The sequence below is a fragment of the Diuraphis noxia genome, unplaced genomic scaffold (assembly GCF_037042655.1).
Source record: "Diuraphis noxia isolate RWA-SAM2 unplaced genomic scaffold, SU_Dnox_SAM2 contig0001, whole genome shotgun sequence".
Lineage (NCBI taxonomy): Eukaryota > Metazoa > Arthropoda > Insecta > Hemiptera > Aphididae > Diuraphis > Diuraphis noxia.
The window spans coordinates 81,755,021-81,775,447 of record NW_028301711.1 but is presented as its reverse complement, the minus strand read 5'-3'; the positions used below and the strand labels follow the sequence as shown (position 1 = coordinate 81,775,447).

Below are 20,427 nucleotides of genomic sequence, written 5' to 3'. Positions count from 1 at the left end.
GGTCTAGTTGAGTAGAAAATTTACTGTGGGAAAAAGGATATGCTGTAACCCCCAGCGAACGATGAGATGACTAGGTGATAAAATATGTATTTATTTTTTCACCCAGCACGGACGAAAATGTCGATAGTTTTATCGCTTTCGCATTATTTTATTATTACTTTTTTTCATTGAAACGGTGAATGAAATAAAAGTGAAAAAAAACGAAAGGAAAAAAAGACAAACATAATTGTCGAGTTTCACATTGTAGGACGAGTGTTAGATTTCGAGCGTGGTGTATATTTTTTTGCCACCTAGGCGGGAAGTAAAATATTTCTTTTAAACTGTGAAATCTCGAAATCTAAATTTGATCGGCAAATTGAACCATTTAAGTACAGATTTAGGAGGTGCAATTAAAGAGTTTGTTAAATGAAAATATCATAAAACTAAAACGGGGAACAAAATGTATATTATTCGATAAAAGTTTAAGTCCAGCCCGATATTTTATTATATGCTAAAAATCAATAGAGAGTATAAAAATTTTTGTCGCTACTGTCAACCGTTTTGCTACTGCCACGGAAGCGTACTCGGAAGTGGAACGATATTATTGAACTGCATCCCGCGATTACTTATGCTAGTCGTTTGCACTGTGAGGTTCATCGGAGGTTGTGCGGAATATTCATCGTCATCGATTCCGTGTGACCCGAACCCGTGAACAAAAAACAACAATTATATCTCGACTCCTGACTACGGCGGTTCATATATTTGTTTTTTTGCACATTTCATAATGATATGTTATTTAATTAGGTACTATCACTCGAATGTCGACGCCGTTTCATGGAAAATATTAGTTTGACTCCCAGCAAAACATTATATCAACAGTTAAATTTTTTATTTCTCAGTATACGTACCTATAGTACCTATACACTCTTTTATGTACCTACTAAAATGAGTTAAATGTAGTATATTCTGTATATATATATACTCTCACTAAACATATAAACTCTTTTGAATATGGTGTTAATAATAATAATAATGATAAAAAATGTCATTCTTAAATTGAATGTCTTGCGCATACATAAAGTTATATTCTTTACCCATTCGTGTTACAACCTTTGCCATATGGGTTCATGTGGATAATCCAATGTAGGATTGAGTGAAGATAAGCTAATAAAGTGTAGGTGACAAAAGCAAATTGATTTTTTTTCATACAAAATATTTATTTAAACTACGCTATGATTTGTGTATAAAACACTTAAATCACAAATTCACTACTTAGCCACTAAAACCTGCTTGTAGGTAGGTATGTTTGTTTTAATAACTATATGACTGAATTCTCCATGTGGTTTCAAAAGAAAATGGTGTCACGATTCGCGACTATTATTATAATTTAAAGTAGGTGCAATTAAAGAGATGAAAGTTTCACTAATGAGTTTTCTAAAGGCAACATGCTGTTGCTAAATACAACTATTATGCTGACTATGAAAAACTTGTGTAGGTTTATTATACTAAAAAAATATATATATGAAATACACTATTCAAATAACAAACAACCCGAAAGTAAGAACTGACACACCGTACGCTATGGTATAACTATTATCAATAACTAAATAAAAATAGTTAATAAAAAATAAATAATTTTCCATCATTAGAATTATTATCTGTACAGACATTGCACTTGTGTTGATACCTAACTTGATTTTTGGACGAATATAGGTGGGCTATATTGTGGACTGTGCTGGCATCGCATTAATTAAACACATACGTAACGTAACTTTGTCCAAACTTTCCATCAATTTCTAGAAGTACAAATTGTTGTTAATATTATATTTTTTTTAGATTTAGACACGATCACGATTGAGCGGTTTTTTATTATAGTTAAGAACCAGACGCCCATGTAAATATTACGATTAAAATAATAGTACACTGCAATAAAGTAATGTTGTAGCAAATATATTTTAAAATATTATCACCATTATTATTATTACAATAGTTAATTTAATTATTATATTTGGCGTAAGCAAACAATGAACATCGGACGAGAAACGCTCGACGAAAAACGCTAGTCCTACAATCAATGTTTACTCGGCGGAAGTCATTAAAATTAATATTATTATGCAAATATCAATGACAATAGATAAGTAGCTAGATAATTAAAGGATATCACCTACCCAATTATCCAGCTGAGTAATTACATATAGTGCACGTAAATCATCGCTTTGAATTATTTCATGGAATACTTTAACGCATCGTAGTAAATTTGTTTATATCATATTCCTTGTTAACCAGAAGTGAATAAAACATAAAAATATAAAATATAAAACAAAAGGCAATATTTAAAAATAATATTTTATTGTATCTACATGAACGCAACATGAACGTTTAAAATGCAAATATCGTAAGTGAATGTGCATGACACATGTCTAACGCACACAATTATTCAAAAATTTTCAGCCTCCAATTTAATACCTATAATTGAAATTGCATGTAATATTATATGCATGTACATTTAAAACTTATAACTATGAACTTCAAGAGACCAAAGGTATGATATATGTTTTTTTTTGGAATTCTCATTCTAGATAAGTGATGATTAATTTTAAATATGTATATGCACTACAATAATATATAATTACAATAATTGGTGAGTAATTGAGAGAATTTAAAATGTACAAATTTGTATAAATAAGTTATAATATATTATATATTATACAAATAAAAATTACTATAGGTAAGTATGCGTAAAAAAAAATATTTTTCTTTTTATAATCCCTCTCTGTCTCTTATGATTATTTATAATTATAGTTGATAAAGACTTTAATTTTCTAATTATTTTATTATTGTACATGTTTTTTCACATTTATTGAATCTCTATATTTCACAAGAAATCAATAAATAGGTAGGAGGAATACAATGGTAGTTTCTATTCGAGTTATTCCACGCGGAAATGTGCATTGAAGCGAACTTTAAATTTATTTTTATTGATTTAATGAAAGGTAAGAAAACATTTAACAGTACATTTATATTGACAAACTTATTATTTTTCCTATAATTATATTTTATTTTGTTTTGTTTTTTTTTTTTTTTTAATGAACCTACCTAATTTACTAAGATTGACAAACTTTTAAGGAATCTTGTATTAAATTTTCAAATCTTAGATTTAAAAAGAAAATTTTTATGAATTTCTAACTTAAACAAGCTTTTAACAATGTGTACAAACGAGCAGTGTTTGCATCTGAGCAAAGACGATTGCTGTTAATCTAATTTATAATATTAATCTTTACTGTTAACGTCAAAAACCGTAACTATTTGGCAAGTTAAAAATGTATTACAATAAAACTTGGTTGGTTCTCAATCTAATCGGTTCCTTCTCTAAAATTGTAAATAAATTATAAAACCTAAATAAACGATAAACAAGTTTTTAATAGAAATTTCTAGTACCTATATTTATGTCTTGACAAAATATCTATAAAAAAAATCAAACAACTTTACACTCACCATATAAATGTTATGTTATATTTTTTGACCGCTTTAGTTGTCCTATTAAATTTTATCGATCTTTCCACTAGGTATCTCACAATAACGGTGAAAACCATAACAGTCTTACATCAGTTATTCCTACATGACCACATTTCTGATGAAACGTGACATTATTATAGAAAAGTTTGTAATTACGGAATTATGATATTCATATCATGATAGGTTATTAAATAACAGAAAAATTACACTATCGATAATATTGAAAATAATAAAAAAGTAATCGGACATAGTTAAAAATTTAAAATGTTTAATTTTAGTGAATCTACAGTAGTACCGTATCACAATTAATACACTTCAAATTCGCAAATAATTATAATTAAACTACCTTTTCGAATAAATTTGATCGAATCAAACCATCATAATTAAAAGTGAGAAAGTCAAGAAATGTGCATTAATGAAATGTTTAATTATGAGTGAAAAAAAAAAATATCAGCTCATAAAAATGTATAAAAAAGCATACAATGTGAAAGTGTTAACTATACTAAAAAGGCAGTTTAATATAATTATACTACGACAAAATCACGGTAATTCACGTTTGACAAAATATTAAAATGTACCACCGGAAAATGTTTCTACAAATCGATTTGTTTAAGAACAAAATTATTCGAACTTATTTTACGAAAATTGTATTACGATGATATGACGTGTTTAAATGTAATTTCAATGTATAACTTAGGGATACATTCTGTATTTCTGTATAGGTACCTTTGTATATTGTATATTCTAAAGACGTCTCTGAAAGTCTGAAACGCAAAAGAAAAAGAAAAACGCTATACTATTTTCTTACTGTAGTACCTGAGGTGCAGATTTAATCAAACTTACATTTTTCTTTTACATAAATTTACACAATATAATCACAGTCAACCCCCAATCGATATGCTTTTAATATTTTTGTTCTCCATCTCGAAAATATTATATTTCGTGCAATAAATAATAAATAAGACTTATAAGAGGTATTAAAACATTATTTCTGTAATGGTAAAATATTATATGATAAATGTTACATTATTCGTGGATTCGTATAAAGAAAAATATTAATAATAAGTATAGGTACTAATAACTATACTTAGTTGCATAACAATTAAAATATCACGTATACCATAAAATATATTAATAAGTTGTTAATCACATACGCAAGTTGGGTACGTCTTTATTTATAAATCCTAAAATGTAATCCATTATTATATAATATATATATATATATATATATATATAAACAGTATACCTATTATAATTTATGATTAAATTATTCATACTTTTTTTTGTTATTTCATGTTTGTAAGCATTGTATTTTGTGGGTTTTGTAAAATTTATTTTGAAAATATCTATTACATTCTTAAAAGCTATATTTTACACTAAATTTAAAATTAAAAATATTATTGCATTGTTTATTTTTAAACTCTAATGGTCTAATATTAGATATAGAAATATTTATATCATGTTACCTATATAATCGGCGAAACAGTAGATTGATCCAGGTATATACAACAGGTGTTATACATATAATATAATATGGCGAGCACTTGCATTACCACCGTTATAACCGCACAACACGGAACGGTTATCGCTGTCGATAAACTGGTCTCGGAGTTCACGGGACCATAATAATTATGAGACGTAATTCAGTATTATTTTAAGGCGGGGCTTGAAGGTTTGTTGAAAAAAGTGGCATTTAAAAAAAGTGAACTGCAAATTCAACCTGCAGCACATCCCTTATCAGTTTTTAAATAGATTTTTTTTCATTTTATCGTAAATATTACTTATTATGCAATAGCCAATAACCAAGAAAAAATTCTTACTGTAAAATCATTTTAAATCAATTGTATTTTTAACGAATATTGTACCGATTCAAAGTCGAATAAAAAAAAAAAATAGTTAAATACATTTATACCTAATACTGAAAGGGAACGAAATAAATAAAGTTGATTTCTTTGTTATAAAATCGAATAGCACATAAAAAAAGAAAATACGTTATGGTCGTAATAAAATATATTTCCAATCACCATACTACGTAAAATGGCTATTCACGTTTCACGACTCACGAGTGGTTCAATAAAGTTCCGTGTATAATAACATATTTTTATACTCAATAAAAACCATGAAGAAGAAAATGAAAATATTTAAGTTCCTATTTCCCGGGTAATTCTGTTTACGCGATTCAAAAGTGATAAACTTAATGAATTATTAGGATGTTTTAAATGTTGGCTAGAAGATGACATACGTAGCAATTTATATCAGTACCTGATTAACTTGCATCTTAGTGATATTATAATATACGATACACAAGGGATGTGGCTCTCGTTTAATTGCTAAGAAATTAACGACAGCAATTCTTTGGTTATTTGTCTTGGAACCGTCCAAGAAAAATTACGACATTAAGGTCCCAATTGGACGCGACCATCACTAATAATAATTGTACCTCGTTTGTTTCGTTACACAATCAACTATAGCCACTTGAGTCGAAAAATACATAAAATTAATGGTCACCGTGCAAAACGATGATCTCACAGCATTGTGCTGAAATTCAAGGACGGTCTTTTTTAATTAAACATGTTTTTTTTGTTATGAAAACGTAGTGTCAAGTCGTTTTCAGGAACAACGATCGTCAGAGATCGGTTTATATTAATATGTAAAGTTTAAGATTTAAGAACCGTGGTAATAATAGGTACCTATTGGCTATTTGTGCTTTATTAATCATTACAATCCATATATTTGCAATGTCTCATTGACGTTTGTATTTAAGGGTGTCGTACTATTAAATTATTTTTACGCGAATTTATAAAGACAAATTTGAGGCTTCGTGTTTCATTTTAATATTTGTAAAGTAGGTATATAGGTAAACAGTATCGGGTGAAAAAATCATTAAAAATTCAACTAGACATTTTAGACATATAAAGCAATTGTGTAGTGGCTGCCCAAAATTATTTCTTCTCAAAGTATCTACCTATTTGTCAGTTGGTGTCTTTTTGATAAAAAAAAATAAAAAAAACAAACTAACAAGTAACAACCAGAAAGCACAATTTAAGTTGACTGTTTGAAGTAGCTATATTATAAAGGTTAAAATAAAAAAACTTCAAGTGTTCTTTTTATTTTTTTGTAATATGAAAATAAAATATTCTGCGATAAAAGAAAAATCAAAAAAATCCATCACTTAAAAAAGTAGTGTTTAAATTTATCATTGATTAGGTTACTGAAATACAAGTTTTAATTTTAAGTTTAAAGATAAATAATATGTGCAAAAGGAGTGAATCATATAAATTATTTACGTTATGGATTTATTATTTTTTTTCAACATTTAAACTTTAAAAGCATATAAAAAAATTATTTTCGATATTTGTAAGCCTACTTTTAATTGAGAAACAAAAATATTTTAACAGAACTCAAAACATATTATATTATAACTCAAAAATATCGAAAATATTTAATGTAAAAAATATGCTAATTATAATACACTAATATTTAGCTCAAACTAAATTTAAGTTCCTGTAGTGTGGTACAGAAGATATGCATGTAACCTTTTATTCAGAATTATAACACAAAAACTTAGTCAATCATGCCGATTTTATTTTTAGTTTTCTAATTATTTAGTAAAGTACTATGATTTTTTTAATCTTGTCAAAGTGATAATTTAAGTAGTTTTGAACTAATTTTCACATTTAAAGTGATTTTTAGCAGCATTTTCTTATTTTAAAAGCATTTATTAGAAACAATATTTTTTTTGTATGTTAGCGATTTTTATTCAATTTTTTATGCATCATTTTTTTGACATACATAGTTATATCATTATATCGACGAAGCACATTTGTTTGACAATTCAGTCGTGGGCAGCAACAGAACCAGGTGACTGCAGGTCACGCGTATGTTATATTGTAAACAGTGATGATGACGATGACGCTGAATTTAGAAACCCGTGTAGGTCTAAAGATCAGCGGAGGTGGAATTTCTATCTTTGAATCCAACCGACGCAATTATAATAATAATAATAATAAATCATAACACTAACAATATATATTACTCATGCTCTCTGAACGGCGGTCCGACGACCAAACCGAAAAAAAATAACGATAAATCCTATAACCTGGATTTACAGAATGATTATTCAATGTTATGGTTAATACAAGGAATTACATTTTTTTGTGTTAGGGTATACTTATTTTTCTAAAATATTTTTTTGGTTCTCAATAAAAAAATTAATACAAAGTATATCAAGTTATATCACTACAGTTCTACTTATCATGAAATAGTAACGAATTTCATTGTCATCGATCGCTATACCTACCTCGTTAGTCATAAGTCGTAATAGTCGTATTGAAATTTATCAACATTCGACAGCCTTTGCTGGCCACCAAGAACAATGGGAAGTTTATTTCGAATCGAAGCGTTTATAAGGTCATCATCAATGATGTAGGACGGACGGCCGTATTATATCGTTATATCATTATTATATCGTTATATCATTATTATATCAAGTCGTCTGACTGCACTGTTGCAGTGTGCTAGTGTAGGTCAAAGATGTATTTTTGCATAGTTATTGTAACTTATAAGATTAAACATTTTTATAGCGAAAACATCGTGACAATAGTTGTCGTATTACATTCAAATTTATTGCTATATACATTTAAAACTTTTTAAAGCCGATATTTTAACGTTTATTACCTTATACTACAGTATACAACTATGTCAACAGCTTAAACAGGTTACTGTAGAAGCCCGGTTGCATTTATTTTAATTGTTGTAAATGGAAATATTATTATGGTGGGTGTGTCATATTTCATTACACGCCAATTCCCATGTAATATCTTTCATATATGATATATTATATGTAATAAAGCTCGTCGGCGACTTTAGGGAATGCGAATGTAACTCATCCGGACTCGTTACACGTTACTATAATATGACGGAATTTGTTTATATTCATGTATACCTACGTATGATAGAACGTAACAAAAAAATAAAAAAATATTACGTTAATTATTTTTTTGAAACTTTTCAAAGTGTCATTGCCCATTCATTATACTCAAATACACCACCACGAGAAAAAATTATTTGAGTAATGTCTTTTAAAAAATATTAATACTATTTTTTTTTTTATTATTATTATTGAAATTTATCGAGCATACTCTGCCAACACTTTCCAAAGTATTTTTTTATTTTTTTTTGTTCCGTAGCAGTGCCCTCCGGCTGCCTCTCAACCCCGGAAGTGTATATTATTATATATTTATATCCATCGTCTCGTGCACAGGGCACTGTTCTGAAAACGTTATAAAATTGTGATCGTGCTGCATGTCTATGGTATGATGGTCATCGGAATGAATGGAATAATAATAAAAATAATGTTAAAAAAATAACATGAAAAATAGTAAAATAATAAGTCACAAAGAGAACTACCGATCGTCCAGTCATCGTTGAGACGGACGCGGCAACAACAACGCAATCGACTGCCCACGCACTACGCAGCATCTATTGTGCAACTCGTAGACAAGCTTGGCGTTATGGAGGCCGCCTTTGCCCACACGAGACACACATATTACGTTAAATGTTTATACATTATATCGTACCAGTTACTAAAAACATACGAGAAGTGGACAGAAATGGTGGAAAACATCTTTAATAGTCATTTCTTGTCATATATAAGATATACCTAACCATTTTTTGTAATTCGATGGGAAGGTCAGAGGGGAAGGGAAAGAATAATGAAATAAAAACCGTTTCATTAAGAGGACGTCACACCCGCAAGTGTTGTCTTCTTCTTACACACATAATACGATATAACAAATTTTCGTTCACAAGTTTCAATAGTGTGCTGTTAGTTTTGATATTAGAGTAAATTGATCAATTATTAAGTCTAAGGGTAAGATTATTTATCGAGGGCACTACGTAGGCTATTATATTAATATTATTATTATTATTATTAAGTAAGTAATGATATTTTTGAAATTGTACATTTTAAAATGATCATAACATTGATAACTTACTTAAAAATAATCATATCAATAAAAGCCTTCGTGGGCCCTATATAATAATCTTACCTTAAAATTTCATAATAAGTCAATTTACTCTAATATCAAAATTAAAAAGCACTGCACTAATTAAATTGGTGAACGAAAATGTGCCACACATGTCGTACGTAATACGTATGTAAGACGGAGGTAACACATACCTACGGGTACGACGTCCTCTTAATCATTGTAGTTAAGAGGACGTCCTACCCACATTTGTTGTCTCCGCGCGTCTTACAAGTGCGTAACATGGTAATTTTTACGATCAGCAGAACACGTGTAGCTCTGTTAGTTTAAAATGTAAAGTGAATTAACCTCTTATAAAAATTAAAGGCAACATTATTATCGAGGGCTTCTCTTGGGCTTTTTATTATATTTAATTTTAAAACGAGTTATGAATATTTTAAGATATACAATTTACAATTTTAAAATACGCATAACTCACTTTAATACTAAAATATAATACGAGTAAACAGCACATGAGAAGCCCTCGATAATAATGTTGCCTTTAATTTTTATAAGAGGTCAATTCACTCTACATTTTAAACTAACAGAGCTACACGTGATCTGCTGAGCGTAAAAATTGCTGTTACGCACTTGTATAAGATGGAGACAACACATGCGGATATAATATCCTCTTAAAACGTATCGTGTGCCAGCCAAACACTCAAATTCACGGCATACAAAAGCCTCACTTCGGCCATACAGATGGAGCCCCGATCTCGGTAATTTTATATTCTAAGTACAAACAATGTAGTCATCAATTTAGAATTATTTTATCATTTATATATAATATTTATGTTGTATAAAATGTAATATTTAAATACTAAAATAAATCATTGCCAGAACTACACTGGTGAATACGGTAACTATACTAACTATGACCGAAATTACATAAACCCTATATAATTACATTTATATAGATATGTGTGTATAAACACAGAAAAAACTCTTTAAAAGTATGTTATTTTTAAATATATGTTGTAAGCGTATGACATATTTTGTGTAGATACATTTCGTACCAGATCGATTATCTATCAAACTGGTAAAACAACACAAAATATATTGTATTTATATCTAACCTAATTTTTAAGCTACAAGTCCAAAATGCTATTTCAAATTAAAAAGATTTTACAGGTTGTTGAACAACTTCAAAAATTATGTTTTTTTTATGTTTACCACAATGTATTTTTACTATTGACCATTAAGTATAAAAATAATTATTTTTAATTAAATGGAAAAATTATCATATTTATAACAGAGACTGTATATGATTTCATATATATGTATATGTTATCCATTAAATGATAAATACAAATATCATATTTATATTTATAATTTATTCTTTCCGTTTATTTGAAAAAAAACCAATCCTATCCAATTTTAATTTCATGCAATTTTGATAATTATGCATGCATGTGTATAACAATTTAATACAAAATACAAAATTTAATTCCAAAATAATATGCAATACTGCAATCATCGCTGTGCAAAATTATAAAATAAAGGGATATAGTATTATTCAGAAAATATGTCGTAGATATTTTTATCGCCATACATACTAACCACCATTGGTTTACATATATTTATCAAAATTCAGAATTCCGTAAACTGCAGTGTAAACGATAATTATAATTTAAATTTATTTAATATTAATCACGTAAAAAAGTATTCTCAATGGTGAGATTTGAAATATGGAATTTAACTCAAAGATGATTTTTGGGTGTTCAAAAATCTACGTGGTGAAAAAATTGTAAATTATTTTTCCTTATAGCTTAACATAGGTATAGGTACTACTCTACGTAGGTATATATAGTGTAAATAACATACACAGAACGTATAGGGAAATACATTTTATCGATCATGGCCGTTAATTTGAAACATTCACGGACTCGCCACTCGCGTCAATAACGCATAATGGTTTACATTATAATATTATGCTACGTATTAGGTATACGTAAAATATAGTGACGTGAATTCGTGTGGTTTACCGAATAGGATTTCAATGGATATTTCCGGTCGAACTGTTTTTGAGCGCCTGATTGAAAGAGATTTGGCGGAGCACGCTTGCACAGCATAAAGTGTGGCAAAATGGTCCCGCTGTCCGGTATATGATATTATGGTACTATTATGATATTGTTATTATTATTGTACGGTCGAATTCCTTGGATACTTCGCCCTCGGCCACCAGAATTCTCTGCAAGTGCTGTCATTTCCTTTGTCCACTCCACGGTTTCCAAACCAATTTTCCGGTTCGTTTGCAAATGGGCCAAACAATATTACAAATATTATATGTATTATATGTATATTATAAAATCCGAGATTATTATTTTTATTTTAAACATAAGACACGCGTTATTTTTTTGCAGGTCAGCTTTTGTGTTTTAATACTGTTCGGGTGTTCCATTTTTTAATGGTAGACTATTGGTAATAGTACGATGCATCGTTAAATGCATTCTTCTACACGGTCCATTATTGCATGATCCATAATTTAAGAATTCAAATCCGGAATATTATTGTTTATAGACATTCAATTTTTTTTAATTTCGTTTTATTTTATTCGTGTTAAATCTGCAATGGGTTGAATTTTAAAAACTGATTTTCTATTAATAATGCACACATTACTTGATTATTAATAAATAAAAATAATTTTACTAAAGTTTGCTACGGTGATTGCTTATTGCTTATGTATAATATACTGATTACTTTATTGTAAAAATTTAAGTTAAACGAAGTTTCAATAACATTAATGTATGTTTATAATTAGGTACAGAACTAATATTAGGTATACCTTTTTTTTCTTCGTTGTCGTAAGCCTGTATAGGTAAACGGTAAACATATTAAAATTGTTATGAGGTTATGTAAACGTAAATAATTATTTTTCCTCGAGTAGATAATTTTACTTTGCTTTATGGCTTTTTAGTCAAATTTATAAAACAGCTAAGGTACGTTGTCTGTGCAGTATGTTGTATATATAGTGAATATTATTGTATATTTTGTAGACAGCAAACGTACATGGTCCAAAAATGCTCTCATTTGTATACCTTTCACGAAAGATGAGATAAAAACAGAAAGCAGATTATGAATTTAACTATATTATATTCCGATGTTCCATCGAAAAATCATATTGAGGTATACTTCTAAACAACATTTTCGTCGTTTTTATTTATATCATCATTGACCACTGTACGGTACACAATCTATTCAATATTCACCACAGGTATAGGTAAGTTTTCAGAGACTAATTGAAAACACCCTTCGAATTAATGGGAAAATATAAAAATGCAAATTACATTATGTAGGAACCGATTGCAGATAAATTCCAATCGTGTAATGTGTTGTATAATATTATTATAATTATCTGGGGCATTTGTTACCCATGATTTAGAAAAATAAATATTGTATGACAGTCTGCGTCAGATTGATTAACACAATAATAAATAAGCAATTTTAGTAAAGTAATATAGTCTATAATTTGATCAATATAAAATACAAACAATAAAAACACTTCCAAACCGGGATAAACGAAAAAAATTATACCAGATTTTAATTTAAAAAATAAATATTCTATACATTTTTCGAATTAAATAATTCACTGAATAATAATTAACCATATTCATTAAGTACATTAGGTAGGTAACAATTATTTGATTTTTTTTTTATTAATGTATATATTATATAAGTATGTAATAATATATTAATAAAAATATTTTATTTTTAAATTTTTTGAATAATGAATCTAGTAAAACTTTATATTTATTAGAGTTTATAAAAATAATAAGACTCGATTAAATTTTTTTACTGAATTATAGGTGTATCATGATAAAAAACAAAATATTATCTTAAATGTTTTAAAATTATATACATTAATTAAACTGTATACACAATTTATTTAACCATTAAATGTAGTTTATTTTTTTAATTTAATTAATATAAAGTTTGATGTTTATTAATTCTTAATTTTAAATAATTGTAGGACTTATAATATATTTAAATTAAATCATAAGTATTTCATCACCACCACCTACATAAATTATGTATTTTTAATTTAATATTAATTAATAGATAATTATGCAGCAAACGATTTAAAAATATTTATTCAATCAGTTTCATGTGAAAGATTCTGCGAGGGTAATATTGTATTCTGAGGATTTTCTCCTCTACGGTCAGGGTTTTTTCCGGGGTATTTTTTGAGGAAATTTTATTCTCAGATTAATTTTAAGTACCACATCAAAATAAATAAGAATACTTCTTACAATTACAATTGTATTTAATAGGTGAAATTGCTATACTTAGTATTTGAAACATTCGTATCAAAAATAATTGTAGTTTGATCATATTTTTACTGTAGACACTACGTCAAATCAACACAATGTATATTGTTGTTTGTATATTTTTGTATGTGCATACATATGATAAATAATAACTAATAATTTTCATGAAAACTCAAAACGAAATTAATCGTGATATATAATAATATTACATGATATAATAAATCAAAATATTCTGGGTAAACATTGTAAAATTCCTTTTTTTGCATACTAACAATATTAACGTAATAAAATAATAACTAAGAACATTTCGATTGTATCATTTTTAATAATACAAAATGTTTGGGTGGTGAAGGAGGGAAAGCTGCATCGTTTTTTAACGGAAAAGCGATTTCAGAGAAAACAGGCTACCAAATAATTTTCGGTTACCACGATGTAGTTTTCTGGTATCCATGGAAATATTGAATTTGGTTTAGGAGAGGGCTTTTAAATTAACCTGCTTTCTTTACACATATGTATAGAATGACAACTAATTTTTAATTATTTTTTTATTTTTTTTTATTTTATGATTATATTCACATTTATAGCTAAACATGTACCTATCAAATTAAAATCTAACCAGCTTCAGACTCATTTGAGTGTTTTTTTCGAAATAAGTATTTATTATATTAAAACAAATATACCAACAAATGAAATTGAATTTCAACAGCAAAATTGAATAGACTAAAGTACTAAACTGTAAACGAGATTCTCATGCCATAGAATGCAATCTCTAAAGTCATATTATTATTGTTATCGTTGTTATCGATCAAAGGACGGCTGACGAACCGACGTAATCATTACTCAATAATATATTAATATCTATAAATTTAAAAACAATTTTCGAAAAACTGCCAGACGATTGCCACATACCTTATCATGTACAACTATCTATGTGTTACAGTTATTTCTATATTACATAACATTAAAATCAATTTTGAAAAAAAAAAACCATCTACATAATTTTAATATCTTTGTGACAAAACAATATAATGTTATAAAGATGTATAATCTAATGTATATTTTTCTCGGAGGAGGATGGAGGCATCCAAAGCCCTAGAGCCGCTAGAGGGCGCAATACTGTAAAAAATGAATATTACCATCAAAACAAAAATTAAGGGATTAACGTTAATGATTATTATTTTCATTAAGAAATAAGTAATATTTTGTAGATAATGACGATAATCTGATAATTCTGATAAAAATGTTTATTGAGTTAACTTGTTGAAATAAAAACTGATAGGCATTGTAAATTTTTAAAGTTCTAACAATAGTTTACTCTTGAGCCCTATAATGGCTATAATATTTCGACAATCGTACAGTATTAAGTAAAAAATAACCGTCCATCATACATAATATTTATAGTAGGTAAGTACCTATTGTATAAATCGCGATAAACCGAAAATGGCGATAACGTCCTTCTTGTTGAATAGTAATAAGTTATAAGTAAACATTTGTAAACATAGTAGTATCACATTGCATATACAGAGCATTGTAACAAAATATCAGCTATCTACAGATTTTTCTGTGCACTGTGCAGCGTCTTTTCAAATTGCTACTAGTAAAATTATCAACATTGTCTACCGACTACTAGTCCTGCAGTAGTACACATTAAACCTCTATGACAAGGTGATTTACTAGCCATATAGTTGTTAAATTTATATATTTACAGTGCCTAATGTTCTTCTAATGTTTGGCATTAATGATATTAATTAACGGTATTACCTCATTCACGGTAATTCAAATGATAATCAATAATGATCTGCCTCCTACATATAATAATATACATACATTCTAATCAATGGTAATAACCAATATAGGTAATACACAGGTGACACGTATAATATTATATTGTAGTTAACGTATACCTATTATTATATTTATAATAATGGTTTCGTTGCTCGGTATATTTAAAACTTTTAACGTAATAATGGTAGAATAATAATAATAATAATAAAAAACCCGTTTCAATGCAAATATAAAAAATATTTCTTTACACGTTGGAGCAGAAAAACTACGTCGGTCTCCGTTTTCTACTTGTCTAAGAGGTCCGGTTAGTTCGAATTGTAAGCGCGTTCACCTGCGCTAGGAGTGTGTGGCGATGGTTGTACGAAGAGCACAAAACGCAAATAGCGCGTGACCGCCAGTGCGCGAGCTCGTACATGACGACTGGTCACTAGCGCGTGTTATTCACCTCTCGTACGGTATTTGCATTTTATACGAACACACGAGCTTGTTGTTGTATGTGTGTGTGTGTTTTATGTTATTCTTTTCCTCTGCACAATATCGTATTGCGATGTGTGTACACAATGGAGTTGTGGAAATCCGCTTACCATCCACAGTAATAATAGCTTAATATTTACGATATTATAGGCGCACCACAGTGGTAGACCAACAGACGGAAATGTATTTATTGCAATTTTTAATGCATTATGTGTGATAGTGAAAAAAATAAAAATAACGAGATACCCTTATTAGGACCCGTTTTACTATAATGGTTCAAACCTGGGTGTATATTATTTGAGTATTATGGTTTGAAAATAATCTAATATTTATCAATTTATCAGAATTTTAGGTATATCTATACTCACGTATTCAACCTGATACTCATCTGTCTTCAACTAACTGTCTAACCATAAAGTGTGTAGCCGATATTTAGGTATTAGTTTGCATATAAATAAAATCGTTATCGTATGACGGAGGGTAGTTTCTCAATACCTTGAGATCTGTGTCACTCTACACGATAATAATGAAACAACTCGCTAGCCAGCTAGCCAGTGGGCACTGCTGCAGATTTTTCTCCGTATTATTGAACTAATACCGTACTAACACTGTCGAGATTCACTGATAATAGGTACAAGTAAAAATAATTTTAACTATTTATTTTCCAATTTTTTCGTTTTATGGGTCAATTTTGGTTACGAACGGCGAACGACACGAACCAACTTATTACCACAGATTATCTCCTCTTAACAGGCAAGATTATCTTGTAAAGTCTTCTATAGTCCTACCGAAGTACCGCAACAAATTTGAGATTGAAAAACTGCCAATCACTTAAACTAGGATCAGTTGAAAACCAAGTTCTAATGAATTCAAGTTAAACTAACTATTACAACCCGCGGCAACATTAGGCCATTGGGTGTGGGGTGGTACGGTGGGGGTTATTTTTTATATATTTTTGTTTGTAGGTTTTTGAGTTAATAGAATTGTAACACGTGTTTGTGTATGCGTGGGCAAGCTAAAAATCCCGGGTAGTCACCCATCCGGGAGCTAGCAAATGCGGTCGGTGCGTATGCTCAGTGAATTTCCACAGATCGAGAGTACGACTGCGCCTCACCAAGCCACTGTGTGTATTTTTACTCGTATTTTTATATCATACAAGACGGCTGAACATTTTGGGTGGGTGAGTGGGTAAACAATTATTCTAGATTTCGCTTCACAAAAAAATCCTGAGTTCGGCGCTATTGTAACCGTATATTTCTATACCTATACATATTATTATATAATGATTTACAGATTGTCGGAAGCACCGGGATATCATTGTTGCTGGTCGGCATTTCAAACGGTGAAAATAATTTTTAATAAATAAAGAAAAAACGCAGTTTAATATTCAATAAAATTATTTCAAATACTCAAATCTAAGAATCTGAGTTCAAAATGACCTATTAATGATCATATGCATTATAGTATAATGATTATACAGTGCAGTGCGGTATATTATATTATACAATTATACGGTTTCCTTTTGTTCGGTATCTATTTAAATTTATTTTCAAGCGTTTCTCTTTCGTCCCCTAAACTTTTATTAAATACTACCTATTTCACTTTTATGCAAATGGAACAGTGGGCACAATATACAATTAATTAATTACAAAGGCGATAAAAACTATAAAAACGAAACCTCTACTAACAACTATATCTGACTATAGATAGATTACATTATGTATTACTGTACGCTATTATTATATATGTGATTTCTACGTAGGAAGATGCCGTTTGGAAATTAAAATTCGAAACAAACTCGTTAAGAGCGAAATAAACTTTTATTATAGTTATATATGATACACGCGCGTACGTGTGTGGGTAGAGGATAATCATTACGTGATGCAGGTATATATATATATCGTATAATATGATTACAAAAAAAATAAAAATAAAATTGAATATAGACTACGCACACTGCACGAGCAGCATAGTATAATATAGACACATACTATATGTATTTATACATGTTACGTATAAATTCAAGTCCAGTTATATTATTATATAGAGTAAAATATATATTTAGGTAAATCCACATATTGTATTATGGTACATGATGCAGCTGAACCTGCAAATCAAGATCGCCGTGTTCCTTATTTTACCTATGTCTACAGTATGCACTTATGCATATTACACGTATCGACACACCGTTATTTATAGATATTTAGGTTATACATATTAAATAATATATTTAATTAATATAAAATGTTACCTATATTGAACAAAACGTAAATTATGAGTATATTATAGTTAATAGTTCGCGTGTGATATTGCGATGGGTATATTTTATATGTAAAAACTAGTGAAACGTAGCTAAATATTAAATAAATTGTTATAATCAGCGTCTCATTTTTTTATACGAACAATCTCTGTTCATACTCAAGTAAAATTAATTATCATAACTAGACAGCTGCATATAAATACGGGTATTGGGTGAGCTCACAGACTTAGTCATCTCACTGGTAGGTAAGTCGTGTACTTCGTCACTGTAGCCCATCACAGGATTGCATAGGTATGTTTCCAGTATATCAACTAGTTTCAGGCAAATTATAATTAATTTATTTAATCTTAAATATATTTATTAATACATATTTTTATTTAAAAAAATATCTTACTTAATTTAAAAACTAAATTGTGTCAATTGTCGTTATTTTAAAATCATTGCTGTCCCGAAGATCAACACTTATATTACATCGTTATAATAGATAATCGTATGTATAGTGTCCTGCACGGCGTACTAAGGAAGTATCGTGTTTTCTGTCGTCGTAAGAGATGGCTGAGAAGCCATATTGCACGACTGTTTTTATTTTTTACTGAAATGTTTTTATGAGTTTTATTTTGGCTATACATAAATCCGGATCAATTTTATTATGCTTTCAAATATTGCTAATTTAAAATCACTATTTTCGAACTCAACTGTTGTCTATTCGAATTAGGCACGTAATTTTACTTTTTAGTGAACAAAATAATATAATAATATTGCTCTACCTAATAAAATAGAACATACAACATCCACTTTTAATAATATTTACCAGAAAAACATTAAACGTACGCCAGTTGTTTTTTTTAAAAATAAATTCCGAAATGATTATGTTTGAGTAGATATGGTTATATCTTATAACTTATAGCACGAGTAATGTATTTAGTTACTGCCAAAGTACCAAGGCTAGTTGTTTATGAGTTGGTTTGTTAAAAATAAAATAAAATATTTATTTCTTTTAGAACTTGCGTGTTATTTTTTACCGCAATAAGCGAACACATTCAGTTATTTTCCCAACATGACAACGCTAAATAGAAAGACTCATTTCACTTTTACGAACCACTTTATAATCGAATGTTCTCTTTGTTTCAATTGAAGAAAATCGTTAAAAAATATAACGCCTGATATAGTCAATGTTTTCATTTTTACGAAGACTATAATATTATTAAAATAATGGGAAAATGAAAAAATGTTGTCTAAATACATGTGTATAATATACATAAATATAATATTATAGATAGTAATCAAAAATATGATGTGATTTCTTTTTGTCTAAAGATACTTTTTAATTATTATTATAAACACTCTAAATTAAAAGTTAAAGTTCTTACGTATAAAACACTACTAAAACCAATGTACACCTATGGTTTTCAATTTTGGGGTACCTACTGCAAAAGTATCTAATACCAATAGAATCCAACAGTTCCAGAATATTAGAGTTCCAGAGCTCTTAGGAAAATTACAGATGATCGACCTTTTGTGTTCAACTATACCTTACATAAAGACCTCATAATGAAAACTATGACAGAAAAAGCTGTAGATTTCATAATAAACGCTTTCATAATCGCCTACAAACCCGCCAAAATCCATTGATAAAGACCCTCACGCTCAAACTATATCGGGAAGCTCTGGGCATCATCTAAAAAGGAACTATTACCGTGAGTTGTTTTAAATAATAATAAATATTTAAAAAATTAAAAAATCACAACGAAGTTCTAGAGTCTAGATATCGTTAATTCCCAGCCAAATATCACCAATGGGCGATTTCTTGATTCAAAATATTCATGTTACCATTATAGTATCAAATATACTTATTGTACTACGTTGTAAAGATTGTGTATATCAAATAGTAAAAAAAAAAAAAGTATAATAAAAAAATGATTGAATTTTCAACTTCAACTACCTTTTCTGATAATAATTTGGATTAGGTCTATGCTCATATTAGGTCATAAGGAAAAAATTTCCAGGATTCTTCATGAATAATTGAATAAAACGAGGTAATTAACAATTTAGTTTTCGATTCAATCATTGTCTAATGCTGTTTTAATTTTAAAAACGAATATGGTATATTTTTCAAAAT

General features: G+C 28.6%; 1 protein-coding gene across 3 annotated transcripts in view; it reads right to left on the bottom strand.

The window, feature by feature from the left end:
* The window catches only part of LOC107165899 (CD109 antigen-like), a 97,085-nt gene that overhangs the window by 65,540 nt on the left and 11,118 nt on the right, over window positions 1–20,427 (bottom strand). The window contains exon 1 of one of the 3 annotated variants that reach the window (XM_089218924.1): window positions 4,962–5,076. The exons of the other annotated variants lie outside the window; for them this stretch is intronic. The gene's annotated coding sequence lies outside the window, so the exon portion shown is untranslated. Of the gene's footprint in view, window positions 1–4,961; window positions 5,077–20,427 lie in introns of those variants that run through there. 3 annotated transcript variants of the gene reach the window in all.